Here is a 22,790-nt window from a genome sequence, read left to right on the forward strand (position 1 = left end):
CCCCCCACCTTTTCTCAGTTCCAACCCTCAGACTCAGCACCACCTTCTTGACCTGCAATCTTCTTCCTGACCTCTCTGTCCCCACTCCATCTCCGGCCTATCACCCTCACCTTAACCTCCCTCCACCTATCACATTCCCAACACCCCTCCCCAAGTCCCTCCTCCATACCTTTTATCTTAACCTGCTTAGCACACCCTCCACATTCCTGAAGAAGGGCTTATGCCTGAAACATCGATTCTCCTGCTCCTTTGATGCTGCTGAACTGCTGAGCTTTTCCAGCAACACATTTTTAAGCTCTGATCTCCAGCATCTGCAGTCCTAACTTTTTCCAATGTTTAATGGACTACAGAGGAGCTCAGAGAGAATTAATTATGGGGAGTGGAGGAGATTACAGACACAGATGGCTGTCGGTTCGAAAAGAGCTTCGACAGATCCTCAGTGCTGTAAGGCTGGAGGGAGGTTACAATAATAAGGGTTACCTACACTTAATGACTTTTTTGATATAGAGAAAGTCTCAGAATGGGACTGTCAAAAGGAAGTATAGACAGTCCAGATGGGTTTACTGAGATATAAATGTTTTTGGGAGTTTCAGGATGGAAGAGTGATTGGGAGTGATGTGACAAATGACAACAGTTATAGGGATTATTCTAAAAGCAGGAAGAGGTGTCAGTCATATCGATCGTGGTAAGGACTGGAGAAGCTTACATCGCCAAGGAGTGTTTTAGAGACTGTTGGAGATTACACATATTAGGAGAGTATTGGGGATGAGGCAAGGTTCAAGAGACAGGGATGGTTGACAGGACTGGACAATGACCTGAATAGAATCTTCACAGTGTGGAAACAGGCTATTCGGCCCAACAAGTCAACACCAACCCCCGAAAGTGCATCCTAACCAGACCCATCCCTCTCCCTGTCCAATAAACCCTGCATTTCTCATGGTGACAAAGTTCACAAGGGTTTATTGGAACAGGGGGAAAATATATTCAGGAACAGGTGGTATCCATGAGAGGGACTGGACGAGGTTAACATAGATGGTGTCCATGAGAGGGACTGTAGGAAGTTAACGCAGTAGGGAGGGTTGTGGGTTCTCTCAACAATTAGAGGTAGGGACAGTTGGGGAGACTGGATGAAGCTGGTCATACTCAGAATTGTATACACTGGGTCAGGTTACTGTGTTGGGCAAGGATTCTATGCACTGCCTGAGCTTACGGACAGAGGCAGTTGTGGGAATGAGAGTTGTTACAACAATTGAGAGGATATTTCACACACATGGATTGTTTTAGTGGCTGCAGGATGTTCGAGAGCTAGTTACGCTAGTACTGACTGGAGGTGGTCAAAGGTAAGGAACATTGTAATGATGGCAGTTAGTCACAGAGACAGAGAAGATGGAAGAGAGAGAGGGGGCATGGTTACAGATCTCAGTAGCGTTCTAGTGGCTTCAGAACGTTACACAAAGGGATGGTTGGTTGGAAACTATGTCGGAACTGGAGGACTCTTTACAGACAGTGAGGTGAAATGGATGGTAGAAGGTTTGCGGTAATGAGGTGCTATAGGACAGGATGGAGTGCTGTTGGGACTGGAGAAGGTTACAGTGACATCATGTGCTGGAGAGGCTGGAGAAAGGTACACAGATGGGGAGGTCAGTAAGGGCTAGATGTTACAGAGTGAGGTGTAGGTGCTGGACAAGATGACAGACATAAGGATTTTTATAGTGTTTTGGTGATAGTGGTCATAACACTAGCTTTCAAAGTCATGTTGGAAAAATATAAGGATAGGGCAGAAGAGAAGACTTCAAATTTGTGGAAGCCCCCTAATCATTAGAATATCATCGTCACCGGGCATTATCACGATCACGAGACAGGATCTGGCAGACACAGAGTGTGAGGAACTATTTCCTGTTGGGTTCATATTCAGAAAGAGGAAATATGTCAAAGTGATACAGGGAGAATTCAAGGCCAGTGTGTTCTGCGAAGAGTGAATGATGAAGGAACGACTCCAGTGAATACTGGTCAAGTGATATCCTAGGCTGGATAGAGGAAGTACAATGCGATGAAAACAGTCAAGACCGACCAACGGAAAAAGAGTGAAAGGGGATCCTTAAAATGACATTCAAATAATGGGCATGAAATATCCTTGGCAGATACTGTTAAGGAGAGGCCACAAGGTATTTAATGAGTATAGTTGGAGGTCGAGGATTCCCAGGTAAACAGCGAGGCTTGTTGGAAACCAAAGGGACAATCTGTGCATGGATCCAGAGGAAGTAGGTGAGAACTTCAATGAATACTTCCCATCTGTACTCACACATGAGAAAAAAATTGTATGCGGGGATTTCAGTCAGGATGGTGAGGTTCTCGAAAATGTGAAGATCAATAAGGAGGAGATATTAAATGATTTCACAGGCATAAAGGCGCAGAAATCCCCAGTGCCCAATGAAATATATCCCAGGCTGCTATGGGAGGTGAGGGAGGATATTGCTGGGGCCCTGATGGATATGTTTAATACTTCGCTGGACACAGGTGAAGTGCTGAATAACTGGAGGATCGCTAATGTGGTTCCTTTATTCAGGAAGGGCAGCAGGGATAGGCCAGGTAATTACAGAGCAGATAGTCTGACAGCAGGGGGAGGGAAATTATTGGAAACAATTGTGAGGATAAATCAACACTTCCAAAGGTAAGGATCACCTCGGCAGCGGCATCATGGATTTGGTAGAGGGAGATACTGTCTGAGGAATTCAGTTCAGTTTTTTTGAAATGGTGTCTAAAAATATTGATGAGGGCAGTGCAGATGGTGTGGTTTACATGGACTTGAAGAAGACCTTTGACAAGGTCTCTCATGGAAGGCTGGTCCAAAAGTAAAGAGCCACTGGGATCCAAGGCAAGTTGGTAATTTGGATACAAAATTAGTGGATAGACTTATTCGTGTTGGAAATTCTTTCAGCAGTGGGTGTACCACAGGGATCTGTGCAGGAACCATTGCTGGTTATTCTGTGGAATAATAACTCCGATGTGAAAGCAGCAGGAACCATTAGTAGCTGTGCAGATGACATGAAAGGTGAGGAGCATGGTCTCAGGCTACGGTCAGATATCGATCAGATGATAAACTGGGCAGAGTAATGGCAGATGGAGTTTACTTCTGATCACTGTGAGGTAATTCACTGTGGGAAGTCTCAGAAGTGAAGGATATTCATCATGAATGGTTGGTCCTCTTGGAGTACCGAGTAACACCGCGACCTTGGTGGACAAGTCTCTGGATGTCTGAAGGTGTCAGCACAAGTGGACCTGAACTGGGAGAAGGTTGGTAAGCCATATCATGGTGGGGCGAATTGTTAGAGCTGCTTGAGAAGATATAAACAGAAGTAAGGCCAGAAAGAAGATTGAGGTTGGTGCACGAGTTAAAGACAGCAATTTCAGCAGACAAGGCAGGCAAGAATATAGCAGGAAATGGAGGGGGCGGGGGAGCTGATGATTAGACTGCGTTCATTTCAATGCAAGGGGCCTGACAGCTAAGGCAGCTGAACTCAAGGCATGGATTGGAACATGGGACTGGGATATTATTGTTGTGACAGAAACAAGGCTGATGGAGGGACAGGACTGGCAGTCCATTGTTTCAAGGTGGAGATGCTATGGGAAGAATCGAAAGGGGAGGCAAGAGAGGATACGTGGTTATGTGTTTTGATTGCATGAATCATCACAGCAGTACCTAGAGAGGATATTCCTGTGGCATCGCCTAGTGATGCTATGTTATTGGAACTGAGAAATAAGAATAGGTCATCACTCTGACACGATTGTCCTATTGACCCTGAATAATCAGTGGCAGACTGAGGAACAAATATATCAGGAGATCTCAATATCAATCATAATAATAGGTTGGGGTTTTTAAACTTTCCAAACCTAGACTGCGAATGCCAGTTTGCAGTGTTTCAAGGGAGCAATTTGGTAATTGCGTTCCAAAAACTCCCAATCAATATGTAAATGGACTGAAAAGAGAAAGGGCCAAAACCTGACCTCCCCTTGGGAAACAAGGTAGGGAAAAGGACTGAGGTGTGAGTGGGAAAGCATTTTGCCAAAGTGATCACAGTTCTATTAGTTTGAAAATAGCGATGGAAGAGGACAGGGCTGGTCTACAGGTTCAAGTGATAAAATGGGGCCAGACTAATTTTGATAATATTAGCCAGGAAGTCTCAAAAGGTGATTGGGGAGTCTATTTGAAGGGAAAGTGAAGTCTGGCAAGTTAGAATATTTTAAAAGTGAGATATGTTGAGCGACCACCACCAGCATGTTCCTGTTTGTGTGCAGGTCAATGCTGACAGCATTCGGAAACATTGGCTGTCTACTGAGGGGCTGGTCAAGGAAAACGGGGCACATGTCAGGTATAGCCAGCTGGATCAAGGGAATCCCTGAGCATCACAGGGGCTGTAGGAATACACTTTGGGTAGAAATCAGAAATCAGGAAATCAGAAAGTGTACATGCAATAGCCTTGGCACATAACGATAAGGAGAATCCAAAAGTGATTGTATGAATATATTGAGTAAAAGAGTAACTCGCAACAAAATAGTGTCCCTTAAAGATCAATGAGACAATTGATGTGTGGAAGCACAGAATATGGAAATGACGTTAAACACATTTTTTTCACTCCAGAAGTTACTGTGGACAAAGACTGGGGAACTCAGGGAACAAGAGTAATACGTTAGACCACATTTGGAGTTCTCTGCAATTCCAGTCTCCCCGCTATAGCAAGGATGTTGTGAAATTTGAAAGTGTTCAGAAATGATTTACAAGATGTTTCAGGGGTTGTTGCTGAACTAGCTGGGGTTATTTTCCCTGGAGTATTGGAGACTGAGTGGTGACCTGACAGACGTTTATATAAACATGAGGGGTATGGATTGGGTAAACAGTCAAGGTCTTTTCCCAGGGGTTGGAGAGTCCAAATCTAGAGGGCATAGGTTTAAGGTCAAAGGGAAAGGTTTAAACGGCACTGAAGGGACAGCTTTTTATGCACGCGGTGATGTGTGTATGGAATGAGCTGAGAGAGAAAGTAGCAGATACTGATAATATGACAACATTCAAGAGATATTTGGATGGGTATATAAATAATAATGGTTTAGATGTACATGGACCAAATGCTGGTAAATGGGATGGATTTATTTACATCTTCTGGTCAGCATCGACGAGTTGGAACGAAGGGTCTGTTTCCATGCTGTACATCTCTATGACTTGAAAACAGTGCATGTTATAGAAGGTTTTAAAACACAAAGGTATGGAAAGCCCCAGGACCTGATTAAGTGTATCACAGAACATGGTGTGGTACTAAGGAAGAAATTGTGGAGTCCCGAGCAAAGATATGTGTACCATTGACAGCCATGTGTGATGGGCTGTAAAGGCTGGAGGGTGGCATAATGGGAGGTGAAGGAGGTTTTTTTGAGATTACAAAGGGATCTTGATGCAATGGGTGAATGGGCTGAAAAACGGTAGATGGTATTCAATCTGAATAAATGCAAGGTAGTGCACTTGGTAAAACAAACAAGGGTGGAGCTTACACAATTAATGTTCGGCTCTCAGTTAGTGTTTTAGAGCAGAGGGACCTCCGGGTTCAGGAACATAATTCTTGAAGTTTGCATCACAGGATGGACAAGGCAGTGCTTGGCATGCCTGACTCTTGCTCAGTCTATTGAGTGGAAGATTTGTGATGTCATGCTGAGATTGCAGAGACATTTGTGAGGCCTGTTCTGCTTTACTCCAATCCAATTCTGGTCGCCCAGTTATGTAGAGGATATTATTAAGCTGCAGGGGGTTCAGAAGAGATTTATCAGGATGTTGCTGGGTATGGAAGGCTTAGGTTCTGAAAAATGGCTGGATAGGCTGAGTGTTTTTTTCACTGGAGCCTGGAGGATGAGACGTGATGTTAGAAAAGTTTATTTTTAAAAATGAGGAATATAGATCGATTTAATGGCAGTTGTCTTTTCCACAGGATGGGGACTCTCAAGACGAGGGACCATATTTTAGAGATTAGAAGAGAGAGATGTTCAAAAAAAAGTCATGGGGGCAACTTGTTAGACAGATGGTGTTTTCATTGTGGAATGAACTTCCCGAGGAAGGGGTGGATGTGGGTACAATTACTACGTTGAAAAGACAGAGATACTAAACGTGTATTTTGCATCAATGTTTACTGTGGAATAGGATATGGAAGATATAGAATGTAGGGAAATAGATGGTGACACCTTGCAAAATGTCCATATTACAGAGGAGCCAGTGTTGGATGTCTTGAAATGTATAAAGGTGGATAAGTTCCCAGGACTTGATCAGGTGTACCCGAGAATTCTGTGGGAACATAGAGAAGTGATCACTGGACGTCTTGCTGAGATATTTGTGTCATAGATTGTCACAGGTGAGGCGCTGGAAGACTGGAAGTTGGCAAACGTGGTGCCACTGTTTAAGACGTGTGGTAAGGACAAGCCAGGGATTTACAGGGCAGTGAGCCTGACGTCGGTGGTAGGCATGTTGTTGGAGGGAATACTGATGGACAGGATGCACATGTATAGGGAAAAGCAAGGACTGATTAGGGACAGTCAACATGGCTTTGTGCGTGGGAGATCCTGGCTCACAATGTTGATGAGTTCTTTGAAGAAGTAACAAAGAGGATTGATGAGGGCTGAGCAGTAGATGTGATCTATATGGACTTCAGTGAGGCGTTCGAGGAAAACGTGAGGACTGCAGATGCTGGATTTGCCTTCGCTATTACCTGATGACTCTGCAAGCTACCTTTTTCAGATTAATAAACAAGAACTCCCTCAACTCTTTCTGGTGTCGTTCTGAAACCAAATAGTGTTAGCCTGACAATAAGTCAGCAGCATTCTGAAATTGTTAGAAAGGATAGGTCAATAAAAAATAATTGGTCACTCAGAAACACATTTGATGAAAGAGAATTTGTTTTTGAGCCTGTTGGATTTAATTTGTTGGTGTGAATATAAATGGCAGAATTCTAAGGGTGTAGAAGAGGTGGAGTGGTATAGGGGATATGGTGTATTTGACTTATCGGGCGCCTTTATGCAAGTTTACATAAGGGCTAAAGAGTAACCTGGTAGAGAAGAGGACACCTTATAGATCAATACGGTCATCCATGTGTGGAACCAGAGGAGATGGGTGAGGTATTAGACAAAATAGTCTTGTCAGTACTTACTGTGGCGAAAGACATGGAAACTCGGGAAATTAAGGCAATAAATAATGATATCTTGGAAAAAATCCTCACCAGAGAAGAGAAAGTGCTGGAATCTTAAAACATATAAAGGTAGATCAATCCTCAGTAGCTCATTAGGTCAATCTTAAAATTAAATGGAAACTAGGGAAGAGGTTACAGTGTCCCTAACAGAGATATTTATATTATCAACAGACACAGTGAGATGTTGGAAGGCTAGAGGTTGGCTAATGATGTTCCATCACTTAAGGGCTGCAGGAAAAAGCCAGGAAATTACAACCCCATGAGCCCAGAGTTGGGGAAGTTGTTGGAGGAGATTCTGAGTGAAAGGAGCTCCTTATATTTTTAAAGGCATGGGCTGATCCAAGATAGTCAGCAGGGCTTTGTGAGTGGAAAACCATGTTTCACAAACCGGATTGACTCTTCGAGGAGGTGGCCAAAGATACGTGAAGGCAGAGCATTCAACGTTGTCCACATGGACTTTAGCATCTAGTCAAGAGGAAGAAGGAAGCTTACTTAAGGTTGAGAAAGCAAGGATCAGAAAGGGCACCAGAGAGTTAGAGTGGGTGGCACGGTGTCTCAGTGGTTAGCACTGCGACCTCATAGCAACACGGACTCCATTTCGATTCCAGCCTAATGCAACAGTCTGTGTTGAGTTTATATATTCTCCCTGTGTCAACGTGGGTTTCCTCCAGGTGCTCTGGTTACCTCCCACAGCCCAAAAATATGCAGCTTAGATGACTCAGCCATGTGAAATGACCCATACTGTTCAGGGATGGGTAGGTTTGGCGCATTAGTCAGGGCAAATGGAGAGTAATAGGGTGGGGGAATGGGGCTGGGTTGGATACTGTTTGGAGGGTTGATATGGTGGTGTTGAGTCAAATGGCCTGTTTCCACACTGTAGGGATTCTCTGAAGGTACCAGGAAGGAACGGAGAGATGGACGTAGGGCAACAAGAAGGGTGCATGAAAAAAGCATTGTTCGGAAGAATTAAGGAAAACCGTAAGGCATTCTCCACTTGTGCGAGGAAGAAGAGCATGGCCAGAGTGAGAATAAGGCCAATCTGGGATAGAGGAAAGAAGTTGAGCCTGGAGTCACAGGATGTAAGGGAGGTCCTGAATTAATACTTTGTCTCAGTATTCACTGCTGAGAGGGACCTTGTCATTTGTGAGAACAGCATGAAACAAGCCGATGTATGTGAACAGGTGGGTGTTAAGAAGGAGGATGTGCTGAGAAGTTTGTAAAAGATAAGGAGAGATAGGTCACTGAACCAGACTGGATGCGTCCAAAGTTACTATACGAAGCGAGGGAATGGATTGCTGCGCACCTGGTGATGACCATTGCGCCCTCACTGTCCACTGGAGTCGGACCAGATGATTGGAGGCAGAAAAATATTATTCCCTTGTTCAGGAAAGGGAATAGGGATAATCCTGGGAATTGCACACCTGTCAGTCTTATGTCTGTGGTGTGCAGATTACAGGAGAGGACTCTGGGAGACAGGATTTATTATTCCTTGGAAAACCATACTTTGGTTTCAGATAGTCAGCATGGTTTTGTAAGGGGCAGGTCATGCCTTACAAGTCTTATTGAATCTTTTGAGAATGTGACGAAACACCTTTATGGCTCATTCAGAAAGTATGGAGGCATGGGATACAGGGAAACCTGTCTGTCTGGATATGGGATTACTGGCCCACAGAAGACAGAGGGCGATGATAGATAGAAACTATTCATAATGGAGCTCAGTGACCAGCGGTTTTCTGCAGGAAGTGGTTACAGGACCTCTGCTCTGTATGATTTAATGAATAAGTTGGATGTGTGAGTGGAAGAGTGGGTTAGTAAGTTTTCCAATGACACGAAGGTTGGTGGAGTGGTTGACAGTGTGGAGGGCTGTTGTAGGTTGCAACGGGACATTAACAAGATGCTGAGAAGTAGCAGATGGAGTTCAATCTGGAAAGGTGTGAAGTCATTCATTTTGGAAGATTGAACTTGAATATAGAATTCAGGGTTAAAGGCAGGATCCTTTGCAGTGTGGAGGAACAGAGGGATCTTGGGTTCCAAGTCCCGAGATCCCTCAAAGTAGCCACCCAAGCTGATCGGCTTGTTAAAAAGGAATATATTGTGTAGGATTTCATTAGTTTGGGGATTGAGTTTTAAAGCCGTGAGGTTATGCTGCAGCTCTATGGAGCGCTGGTTAGACCCGTCTTGGAATATTGTGTTCAATTCTGGTCCCTTCATTACAGGAAGGATGGGGAAGCTTTAGAGCGGGTAAAGAGGAGACTTGCCAGCATGCTGCCTGTACTGGAAATCATGTCCTATGAAGAAAGGTTGTGGGAGCTCAGGGTTTAGTCATCGGAGTGAAGAAGGGTGAGGGCTGACTTGGCAGAGGTGAACAAGGTGATGACAGGCATAGATAGAGTGAATAGAGAGAATCTTTTAGACTGAAATTAATATCTATTACAAGGAGTCATAATTTTCGGGTGATTAGCGGATGGTTCATAGGAGATTTCAGAGGGAGGTTCGGTACATACAGAGTGGTAGCTGAGTGGAATGCACTGCCAGCGTGGCAGGAAAATTAGATGCTTCAGGGACATTTAGTAAACTTCTGGATAGGCACATGGATGATAATAAATTGAAGGGTATAGAAGTTAGAGTCATAGATATGTGCAACATGGAAACAGACACTTCAGTCCAACCCATCCATGCCAACCAGATATCCCAACCCAATCTAGCACCCAGTCCATATACCTCCAAACTCTTCCTATTCATATACCCATCCAAATACCTCTTAAATGTTGCAATTATACCAGCCTCCTCCACTTCCGCTGACAGTTCATTCCATACACGTACCACCCTCTGTGTGAACATGTTGCCCCTTAGGTCTCTTTAATATCATTCCCCCCTCTCATCCTAAACCTTTGCCCTCTAGTTCTGGACTTCCCAACCCCAGGGAAAAGACTTTGTCTATTTACCCTCGCCATGGCCCTCATAATTTTGTAAACTGCTATATGCTCACCCCTCAACCTCCAACGTTCCGAGGAAAACAACCCCATCCTGTTCAGCCTCTCCTGAAAGCTCAAATCCTCCAGCCCTGGCAACATCATTGTAAATCTTTTCTGAACCCTTCCAAGTTTCCCATCATCCTTCCGATAGTAAGGAGAACAAAATTGCACGCAATATTCTAACAGTAGCCTAACCAATGTGCTGTGCAGGCGCAACATGACCTCCTAACACATGTACTCAATACTCTGACCAATAAACAAAAGCATGCCAAACACCTTCCTCACTATCCTATCTACCTGCGACTCCACTTTCAAGTAGCTATGAACCTGCACCCCAAGGTGTCTTGGTTCAGCAACACTCCCGAGGAACTTACCATTAAGTGTATAAGTCCTGCTAAGATTTGCTTTACCAAAATGCAGCACATCGCATTTATAGGAATTAAAATATAGGTGCTACTTTGTTTTTTATCTTACAGTCGGATAAAAGATTGGCATATTATCACGGTCGAAGGGTCTTGTTCTGTCCTGTTCCGTGTGCCATGTGTCGTATGGTAAACTGGGTAATAAGCTCAGATCAGTGTAAACGTTTATGGCGTTCAGGAGGAGCTAGTCAACTGGACAGAAAATTGGGCTTGATTTTAGGAGACTGAGGGTGATGGGAGACATATTGTTTTTCTGACTGGAGGCATGTGACCAGCGATGGATGGGTCCATTGGTGTGTGTCATTAGGATAAATGGTTTGAATGGGAATATTGTTATGTAAGTTAAGTAAGCTTTTTGGGTGACACTGAAATTGGTGGTAAACTGAACAGTGATGAAGGGTATCTGTGATGCAACAGGATGAACAGCACTGCTGAGATAGTGAGCTGAAGAATAGCCGATGGAGTTTAATGAGATAAATGTGAAATGTTCCATTTTGGTGAAACAAACCAGGGTGGGACTTGTACAGTTAATGTTTGGGCCCTGGGGAGTGTTGTCAGTCAGTGACTAAGTGACCCAGGTACACAATTCTTTTAAAGTGGTGTCACAGGGAGACAGGCTGGTGAAGCAGGCGTTTGGGATGGTTATCTTCACTGGGGAGAGCAGTAAGAGTAGGAGTTGGGACGTCATGTTGTATCTGTCAAGAGATTGGTCAGGTCACCATAAAAGCATTGTTGATCAGTGGGCGAACTCATTTGGTTCACTGACCTCCTTTTGTGTAGAACATCTGAGTTTCTAACCTGGCCTGGCTAACATGTGACTCCAGAACCATTGCAATGTGGCTATCTCTGAGCTGACCTCTGGGTAATTAGCCGTGACACCCACATCCCATGAATGAATAAATAAAAATGCATATGTCCCTCCCTACCTCTGCAAACACCTCCAGCTGTAGCAATTCATACTGGCTTTGTAACACCGTTCAGGCCCTGACCACACTCTGTAACACTCGAACCACCTCCGGCACCTTCACCTCTCACAGTTCCTATTGTGACATTAAACCCTGACACTGATTCCTCTTCCCACTGCTCAACTTCTGCTAGCAGACCCTTTGCAATCCCTTTAACACTTACTCCTAAAACGCTCTCTCACTTCAGGATTTTAAGTACATGTTGGTGATCTTCTAAGCCTCATATTCTAATATGACACATTTTGTCCTGAGTGAGGGACAGGTGTGAGTTTTTTGTTGAGGTTTTGTCTGATTCAATGGAATGTTCTTTTCTTGAGTGATTTACATTGTTCCTTCAAATGTTTTCCACTGTTCATTTACAGACACATATTTAAGTCTGTTTCGGCTCTTTACCTTGGTCAGTTCTCATTCAAACCCATGTAATTGCCTGTTTTGTTTCTAGTTGTAGCGTGTCCATTCTGTGATTCACTTTAAACCTTTATATTTCTTTAAACTGCACTTTATCACAATTTCCCAGAGGATCTCTCCAGGTGACATTACTCAGTTACTAAGTTTCATCACACAACGGTCGCTCTGAGACAGTTATGTCCCTAGCCAGTTGCACAATTTGTTATTCAAAGAAACACTGAAAAAAAAATCTCTGAACTCCGCTTCCAATATCACTGTTGTCAGTGTGACTGTCACAGATTATGTGAATATTGAAGTTTCCCAAAATTATCACAAAGTGTTTGTTAAAAAATTCCAATGAGTTGTTGTGTAATGCAGTGATGAGCAATGGAATGGTGTTCGGTGGCTAAAACTTTTCTGCTGCTTGTGTCCTCGGCAAGTAGTAGCCAGTATTTACATTCAGACTGACTCTACTTCATGATCTGACGTCAAACGCTTTCTCTGTAATGCCTTAGTTATCCATTATTGTTGGCCTTGTCCATTTTGCCTGAGTTTCCACAAAGTTGTGATCCATTGAATAGTAATGTCCAAGTTTTGCTCGCCCTATAACCACGTCTCTCTGGTGTCTAAATTTATATTATCTCTGTGTTACAAATCAATCTACCTTATTCAAGAGACATTATCCATTTAAAAAAAATACTCTTCCCCACAACTATCTGTAACAAATCGATTCCGTGATGTACAATTTTACTTAAACTCTGTCCCATCCTGTCCCTTTCTGCTTGTTTTCAGTCACATTACCATGCTGCTCCCATATTTCACATTTTCTCTTTCCATTTGGAAAGCTCGTTTCACCTGAACCCTGTCCCTGCATCCTCTCTTGTCAGTTTAAAGCCCTGTCCATAAATCTACCGACATGATTGGCCAGGACACTGGTGCCAGCAGGGTTCCAGTGGGACCATGCTAATGGATTATTTTTAAAATCGGGTATGGGATGTGGATGTCTCTGGCTGACCATCCTTTCCTACCCAGCCAGAGCTGCGTAACTTGCTTGGCCATTTCAGAGGCAAACACTTTGCTGTCGGTATGTCGTGCAGACCACATGAGGATGAGCAGATGTCCTTATCTAACGGACAAGTGTTTTGGTTTTATGTACATCTAAAATGGTGTCATGTTTATTTATGGATTGCTAATTACTATTTTTAAAATTATCGACTTCAAATTCCACCATTTCTGATGGTGGGATTCAAACCCTCTTCCACTGAACGTTAGCTGAGGTTTTGGATACATGCTCCAGCAGTAATACCACTAGGCCATCATTTCGCCTGCTCGCAGGTCGCACATCCCTGAGCACTGATACCAGGGCATCATGAAGCTAATCTCATTCTTCCAACATGACAGTGTGATCCTGAGGTCTTCCAGCACTCTGGTGATATCGCTCAGTCTCTCTCTATGTGGTATCCCTCACTGTGTGGTGTAATTGCTGCCTCTGTCAGTGCCTCCCGCTCTTGCAGTTACTCCAGATCCTGAGCCAACAGAATTCTCCACTCCAGAGAGATGCAACAGCACAGGCCAGGGACGGAGTGGGATTTTACAGATCTCTGAGGGGCTCATTTCCATTCTCCATGTGGAACCCTCACTGCATCGGTCTAATTTCCCATTCTGTCTATTTCTGTCTCCTGTAGGTACTTGGGGAAGTGCTAACTGAATAGACTTCCCAATTGCTGGGTGTCTCGTCCAACACCTCATTGAAGATGGTTGGTCAGCCAGGGAGACAAAGGGCAGGGAGATCTGGAGCCTTCAATAAATCCTACTGTGAGGCAAGATCACTCACAGTGCACAGAGCATGGAGCAATGAGAGGGCTCCAAACATCACTAACAAGACATGACATAGATACAGTGCTGGAGGGGGAGCACAGTACAGTACAGACACACCCCAGGCTCAATCACCACCTCTACTTTAATGTACATTTGCACTGAAAAAGCATGGGGAATTCATAGTTATCAATCCAGGCCTGTGCTGTCATAGTGAACATCAGGACAACAGAGGGGAAAGCAGGCCTCTGACGAGAGGTTGGGAATGCTGCCTGGGGTCTTTCTGTTCTGTGCTCTCCCTTCAACACTCTAATAAGACTTACTACTCTGCAACACTGTAGCTATGGCATGGCTTGTGCACCAGTGACTTCAGTAATATTTACGTAAACGTACTGCATTCCAGACTACCGTCCCTATCGCTGTATCTTGCTTCAGTGTCTACAACATGCTTTATTTCTGTACGTGTCAAAGATGTGGAGGGACTATCAGGAAGGGAGGTGATTACAGAGGCAGGAACTGTTATATTACTGAAGACACTGGTGCACAAGCCATGCCATAGATACAGTGTTGCAGAGTAGTAATTCTTATTAGAGTGTTGGAGGAGAGCACAGAACAGAAAGACCCTAGGCAGCATTCCCAACATGGTATCAGAGGCCTGCTTTTCCCTCTGTTGTCATCACAGGAACTCATTGGAATATTTTAATAAACACTTTGTGTTAATTTTGGGAAACTTCAATATTCACATAATCTCTGACCGTCACACTGATAACAGTGATATTGGAAGAGGAGTTCAGAGATTTTTTTCAGTGTTTCTTTGAATAACAAATTGTGCAACTGGCTAGGGACATAACTATCTCAGAACGACCATTCTGTGATGAAACTTAGTAAGTGAGTAATGTCACCTGGAGAGATCCTCTGGGAAATTGTGATAAAGTGCAGTTTAAAGAAGTATAAAGTTTTAAAGTGAATCACAGAAAGGACACGCTACAATTAGAAACAAAAAACGTTGAAACGTCGATTCTCCTGTTCCTTGGATGCTGCCTGACCTGCTGCGCTTTTCCAGCAACACATTTTCAGCTCTGATCTCCAGCATCTGCAGTCCTCACTTTCTCCTAGAAACAAAAACAGCCAATTACATGGGTTTGAATGAGAACTCACCAAGGTAAAGTGGCAAAACAGACTTAAATATGTGTCTGTAAATGAACAGTGGAAAACATTTGAAGGAACAGTGGAAAACACTCAACAAAAGGACATTCCATTGAAACAGACAAAACCTCAACAAAAAACTCACACCTCTCCCTCACTCAGGACAAAATGTATCATATTAGATTAGGAGACTGAGAAGATCACCAAAATGAACTTAAAATCCTGAAGTGAGAGAGCGTTTTAGGAGTAAGTGTTAAAGGGATTTCAAAGGGTCTGCTAGTAGGAGTTGGGCAGTGGGAAGGGGAATCAGTGTCAGGGTTTAATGTCACAATAGGAACTGTGAGAGGTGTAGGTGCCGGAGGTGGTAAGAATGTTACAGAGAGTGGTCAGGGCCTGAACGGTGTTACAAAGCCAGTATGAATTGCTACAGCTGGAGGTGTTTGCAGAGGTAGGGAGGGACATATGCATTTTTATTTATTCATTCATGGGATGTGGGTGTCACTGCTAATTACCCAGAGGACAGCTCAGAGTTAGCCATATTGCAATGGGTCTGGAGTCACATGTTAGCTAGGCCAGGTTAGAATGTCAGATGTTCTACACAAAAGGAGGTCAGTGAACCAGATGAGTTCTTCCCACTGATCAACAATGCTTTTATGGTGACCTGACCAATCTCTTGACAGATACAACATGACGTCCCAACTCCTACTCTTACTGCTCTCCCCAGTGAAGGTAACCATCCCAAATGCCTGCTTCACCAGCCTGTCTCCCTGTGACACCACTTTAAAAGAATTGTGTACCTGGGTCACTTGGTCACTGACTGACAACACTCCCCAGGGCCCAAACATTAACTGTACAAGTCCCACCCTGGTTTGTTTCACCAAAATGGAACATTTCACATTTATCTCATTAAACTCCATCGGCTATTCTTCAGCTCACTATCTCAGCAGTACTGTTCATCCTGTTGCATCACAGATACCCTTCATCACTGTTCAGTTTACCACCAATTTCAGTGTCACCCAAAAAGCTTACTTAACTTACATAACAATATTCACATTCAAACCATTTATCCAAATGGCAAACACGGCCGCAATAATATGCCAATCTTTTATCCGACCGTAAGATCAAAAAAAAAGTGGCAGTTAGAGTTTAATTCATGTAAATGCGAGGTGCTGCATTTTGGGAAAGCAAATCTTAGCAGGACTAATACACTTAATGGTAAGCTCCTAGGGAGTGTTGCTGAACCAAGAGACCTTGGGGTGCAGGTTCATAGCACCTTGAAAGTGGAGTCGCAGGTAGATAGAATAGTGAAGAAGGCGTTTGGTATGCTTTTGTTTATTGGTCAGAGTATTGAGTACATGAGTTGGGAGGTCATGTTGCGCCTCTACAGCACATTGGTTCGGCTACTGTTGGAATATTGCGTGCAATTGTGTTCTCCTTACTATTGGAAGGATGTTGGGAAACTTGGAAGGGTTCAGAAAAGATTTACAAGGATGTTGCCAGTGCTGGAGGATTTGAGCTATAGGGAGAAGCTGAACAGGCTGGGACTGTTTTCCTCGGAAAATCGGAGGTTGAGGGGTGACTTTATAGAAGTTTACAAAATTATGAGGGGCATGGAGAGGGTAAATAGACAAAGTCTTTTCCCTGGGGTTGGGAAGTCCAGGACTAGAGGGCATGGGTTTAGGATGAGAGCGGAAAAGATATAAAAGATACCGACGGGGCAACTTGTTCACACAGAGGGTGGTACGTGTATGGAATGAGCTGCCAGCGGAAGTGGTGGAGGCTGGTATAATTGCAACATTTAAGAGGTATTTGGATGGGTATATGAATAGGAAGGGTTTGGAGGTATATGGACTGGGTGCTAGATTGGGTTGGGATATCTGGTCGGCATGAACTGGTTGGAAAGAAGTGTATGTTTCCATGTTGTACATCTCTATGACTCTCACTTCTATACCCTTCAATTTATTATCATCCATGTGCCTATCCAGAAGTTTACTAAATGTCCCTAATGCATCTAATTTTACTGCCACCACTGGCAGTGCATTCCACTCAGCTACCACTCTGTATGTCCCGAACCTACCTCTGAAATCTCCCCTGAAACATCCGCGAATCACCCGAAAATTATGACCCCTTGGAATAACTATTTATGTCAGGGTAAAAAAATCTCTCTATTCTCTCTATCTATGCCTGTCATCACCTTGTTCACCTCTGCCAAGTCACCCCTCACCCTTCTTCACTCCAATGAGAAAAGCCTTAGCTCCCTCAACCTTTCTTCATAAGACATGCCCTCCAGTACAGGCAGCATGCTGGTAAATCTCTTCTTTACCCTCTCTAAAGCTTCCACATCCTTCCTGTAATGAAGGGACCAGAACTGAACACAATATTCCAAGTCGGGTCTAACCAGGGCTCTATAGAGCTGCAGCATTACCTCACAGCGTTAAAACTCAATTCCCAAACTAATGAAATCCCACATAATATATTCCTTCTTAACAAGCTGATCAGCTTGGGTGGCTACTTTGAGGGATCTATGGACTTGGAACCCAAGATCCCTCTGTTCCTCCATACTGCAAAGGATCCTGCCTTTAACCCTAAATTCTACATTCAAATTCAATATTCCAAAATAAATGACTCCACACTTTTCCAGATTGAACTCCATCTGCTACTTCTCAGCATCTTGTCAATGTCCCGTTGCAACCTACAACAGCCCTCCACACTGTCAACCACTCCACCAACCTTCGTGTCATTGGCAAAATTACTAACCCACTTTTCCACTCACACATCCAACTTATTCATCAAATCACAAAGAGCAGAGGTCCTGTAACCACTCCCTGCAGAAAACCACTGGTCACTGAGCTCCATTATGAATAGTTTCTATCTATCATCGCCCTCTGTGTTCTGTAGGCCAGTAATCCCATATCCAGACAGACAGGTTTCCCTGTATCCCATGCCTCCGTACTTTCTGAATGAGCATAAAAGGTGTTTCGTCACATTCTCAAAAGATTCAATAAGATTTGTAAGGCATGACCTGCCCCTTACAAAACCATGCTGACTATCTGTAATCAAACTACGGTTTTCCAAGGAATAATAAATCCTGTCTCCCAGAATCGTCTCCAATAATCTGCAAACCACAGACATAAGACTGACAGATGTGCAATTCCCAGGATTATCCCTATTCCCTTTCCTGAACAAGGGAATAATATTTTTTGCCTCCAATCATCTGCTCCGACTCCAGTGGACAGTGAGTGGGCAAACGTCATCACCAGGTGCTCAGTAATCCATTCATTCGCTTCGTGTAGTAACTTTGGACGCATCCAGTCTGGTTCAGTGACTTATGTCTCCTTATCTTTTACAAACTTCTCAGCACATCCTCCTTCTTAACACCCACCTGTTCACGTACGTCGGCCTGTTTTATGCTGTCCTCAGAAATGACAAGGTCCCTCTCAGCAGTGAATACTGAGACATAGTATTCATTAAGGACCTCCCTTACCTCCTGTGACTCCAGACTCAAATTCCTTCCTCGATCCCAGATTGGCCTTATCCTCACTCTGGCCATGCTCTTCTTCCTCGCACAAGTGGAGAATGCCTTACAGTTTTCCTTAATCCTTCCCAACAATGTTTTTTCTTGCCCCCTTCTAGTTGCCCTAAGTCAATTCCTCAGTTCCTTCCTGGTACCTTCAGAGAATCCCTACAGTGTGGAAACAGGCCATTTGACCCAACACCTGCATATTAGCCCTCCAAACAGTATCCAACCCAGCCCCATTCGCACACCCTATTACTCTCCATTTGCCCTGACTAATGCACCAAACCGACCCATCCCTGAACACTATGGGTCATTTAGCATGGCTGATTCAACTAAGCTGCACATCTTTGGGCTGTGGGAGGTAACCAGAGCACCTGGAGGAAACCCACGTGGACACAGGGAGAATGTATAAACTCCACACAGACTGTCGCCTGAGGCTGGAATCGAAATGGAGTACGTGGTGCTATGAGGTAGCAGTGCTAACCACTGAGACACCGTGCCACCCAATGTAACTCTCTGGAGCCCTGTCTGATCCTTGCTTCCTCGACCTTAAGTAAGCTTCCTTCTTCCTCTTGACTAGATGCTAAAGTCCATGTGGACAACGTTGACTGCTCTGCCTTCACGTATCTTGGGCCACCTCCTCAAAGAATTAATCTGGTTTGTGAAACGTGGTTTCCAACTCACGAAGCCATGCTTACTATCTTGGATCAGCCCGTGCCTTTGAAAATATAAGGAGCTCCTTTATCTCAGAATCTCCTCCAACAACTTCCCCATCACTGGGCTCACGGGACTGTAATTTCCTGGCTTTTCCCTGCAGCCCTTAAGTGATGGAACAGCATTCGCCAACCTCTAGCCTTCCAACATCTCATTGTCTGTTGATAATATAAATATCTCTGTGAGGGACACTGCAATCTCTTCCCTCGCTTCCATTAATATTTTAGGATTGACCTAATGAGCTATTGAGGATTGATCTACCTTTATTTGTTTTAAGATTCCAGCACTTTCTCTTCTCTGGTGAGGATTCTTTCCAACACATCATTATTGATTTCCTCAAGTTCCCGAGTTTCCATGTCTTTCACCACAGTAAACACTGACAAGACTATTTTGTCTAATACCTCACCCATCTCCTCTGGTTCCACTCATGGATGACCTTATTGATCTTTAAGGGTCCCTATTCTCTACCAGGTTACTCTTTAGCCCTTATTGAAACTTGCATAAAGGTGTCCAATAAGTGAAATGCACCATATCCACCATATACCACATACCACTCCACCCCCTTCTGCACCCTTACAATTCTGCCATTTATATTCACCCCAACAAATTAAATCCAACAGGCTCAAAAACAAATTCTCTTTAATCAAATGTGTTCCTGAGTGGCCAGTTATTGTATATTGACATATCCTTTCTAACAATTTCAGTATGCTCCCGACGTACTGTCAGCCTAACACTATTTGGTTTCAGACCGACACCAGAAAGAGTTGAGGGAGTTCTTGTTTATCAGTCTGAAAAAGGTAGCTTACAGAGTCAGCAGGTAATAGAGAAGGCCAATCCAATGCTGGAAGTGCTTATTCTCAGCTCCACCCAATGTCTCATTAATGCATTATCATCATCTTTTCTTCACAACTTGTTGATTTTTTTCCCCGAAACGTCGATTCTCCTGTTCTTGGATGCTGCCTGACCTGCTGCGCTTTTCCAGGAACACATTTTCAGCTCTGATCTCCAGCATCTGCAGTCCTCATTTTCTCCTCGTAGATTTTTTTCCCTAGTCTGCCTCTTGTGACTAGATTGGATGGGGATATCTGGTCAGCATGGATGGGTTGGACAGAAGGATCTGCTTCCATCCTGTACATCTGATTGACTCTATGACTTTATCCGAACAACCCTTCAATATTCCCTTCCCAGCGATGGTCATTCTGCAGCTACATCTCCGGAATGACAGTTCCATCATATCTGTTCACTGTCATTCCATCTGCCTTATGGGGAATACAGGGAGTCATTCCTCAGTAGTGGGGGTTGAACGGATGGGTAGAGGTTACAGAGATATGGAGGCTTACAGGGGTTCAAGGATGTTAGAGTTAAACAAAGTTACATCTGGTCAAGAATGTCATTGGGACAAAGGGGTTTGAGGATTGGAGGAACTTACAGAGATAGAGGGAGCTGAATTAGATTCTGGAGATAGGGATAGGGATGGATGTAGGGAGAGGCAGGCAGAGTGAGTGGCAGCGACAGGGGGTGTTTCAGGTAGGAGAGAATTGTATATACTGACAGAGGTATGGAAGGTTGTCGTGACGGAAGACATTTACAGATGTAAGGCAGTTTCTAGGTTCTGGAGGCTACATGGATAGGAAGGCAATGGAGAATGCCAGGTTGCTGGGTTGGAGACAGTTACTCAGATGGGGAGGGTTGTACAATCTGAAAGAAATTCCTGTGGTGGGGAGGGGTGTGGGAGGCGGGAACGAGGGTGAAATTTAAAACAATTCAGATCAAAGAATTGGAGAAGGGTAAGGAGATTACAAATTTTTTACAGCTCAGGAAGGGCTGTAGGAGTTGGAGAAGATTACCGAGGTAGGGACTGGTGGAAAGATAAAAGATAAATACATTGACATGGGGAGGGGGTGGTATTGGTAGGAGGAGCTTACAGGGATGACGGGACTGTCAGGGTTTACAGGGATGAAGGAATTTAGTATTTACTGGAGAAGTTTAGAGATGAGGGTGTTAGGGGTTAGAGAACCTGACAGAGACAGAGAGCATCGTGTGGACTAGAGGAGATTCCAAACAGAGGAAGGATTATCGGGACTGGAGAATATTACAGAGATCACGAACACTGCATGGGCCAGGATTGATGCTTGGGACCTCCTGTACTCTCTCAGGGAGGACCAACACAGCAGAGGTGAGAGCAGGACCCTCACAGATGGTGGGGAAGAAGCCTAGGAGGTTGCTGTTCCTTGCCCAGCACTATATCTGCATCCTGTCTTCCAGGTCTGAATACAGAAGGCTACTAGCCCCACCCTATGCTGTTTACTGTGAGTGATCTTACCGGCTGCAGGATTTACTGAAGGCTCCAGATCTCCCTCTCCCTCTCTCTCTGGCTGACCAAGCGTCTTCAATGAGCTGATGGATGAGACAGGATTTAGGAATATCCCGATTTCCTGCAGGAGACAGAGAAGTAGACAGAATGGGAAATTAGACTGATGCAGTGAGGATAACTCATGCAGAGTGGCACAGAGTCCAGCAGAGATCACGAAAATCTCAGTCTCCAACTCTGACTGTGCTGATTCATCTCTCTGGAGTGGACAATTCTGTTGACTTAGGATCTCAGACCAGCAGTAAGATAAGAAACGCTGACAGAGGCAGCAAATAGACCCACGCAGCGAGGGATACCACATGGAGATATACTGAGTGATATCACCAGAGTGCAGGAAGGTGTCTGAAGACGTGGTTCTGAAGCAGTGGGGACTGCTACCAGTACTCAGGGAGGAGTCAGCCATTATACTGGAATGGGCTCCACTGGTACGGTGCTGGGGCCAATGTCCTTGTCAATCATATGACCAGGATTATGCAGAGTGCTTTAAACTGACACAGATGAGGAGGAACTGAGTTTAGGTGAAAAGAAATTCCCAAGTCCAAAGAGAAAGGTTGAAATATTGGAACACCATGGAGATGTGGCTAAAGACAAACAGAAAGAAACAGGAAGGGACTGAGTTTAACTGAAATTGTACATCAGCAAATAGATTTGTGACAGGAAATTGTGATAAAAACGTAAATTACTGTTTCTTAATTTGAATGCATGAAGTATTTGCAATATGGAATATGCACGTGTGACTGGTGATTTCTATCTAATCGCCATCAGGGAGACGTGGTCACTGGGTAAACAAAAAGGTGAGTCATTAATATTAGAGGTCATACAACATTGTGGAAAGCCAGACAGAATGGGAAACTCCCATAGTTAGGGAAAACAATGGGATTACCAAGCAATAGGAAACCATTTCTGGATAATCAGGGTCAGAGCACAGAAGTGGAAGGGCAGTGTTAAGGCCCCTTTACAACATGACATTATTAGACACAGCATTAACAGGGAATTATTTCAATTTGTAACGAAGGCACTGGGATAATTGTGAGGGAATTCAATCTTCCTCTCATCATCTTGTTGGCGGTGGGTTACAGACAAGGCTGACTCTTTCCCACTCTCGGGGGAGCTGAAAATGTGTTGCTGGAAAAGGGTAGTAGGTCAGGCAGCATCCAAGGAGCAGGACAATTGACATTTCGGGCATGAGCCCTTCTTCAGGAATGCCCGAAATGTCGATTTTCCTGCTCCTTGGTTGCTGCCTGTCCTGCTGCGCTTTTCC

Source organism: Chiloscyllium punctatum, chromosome 16, assembly GCF_047496795.1.
Source record: "Chiloscyllium punctatum isolate Juve2018m chromosome 16, sChiPun1.3, whole genome shotgun sequence".
Lineage (NCBI taxonomy): Eukaryota > Metazoa > Chordata > Chondrichthyes > Orectolobiformes > Hemiscylliidae > Chiloscyllium > Chiloscyllium punctatum.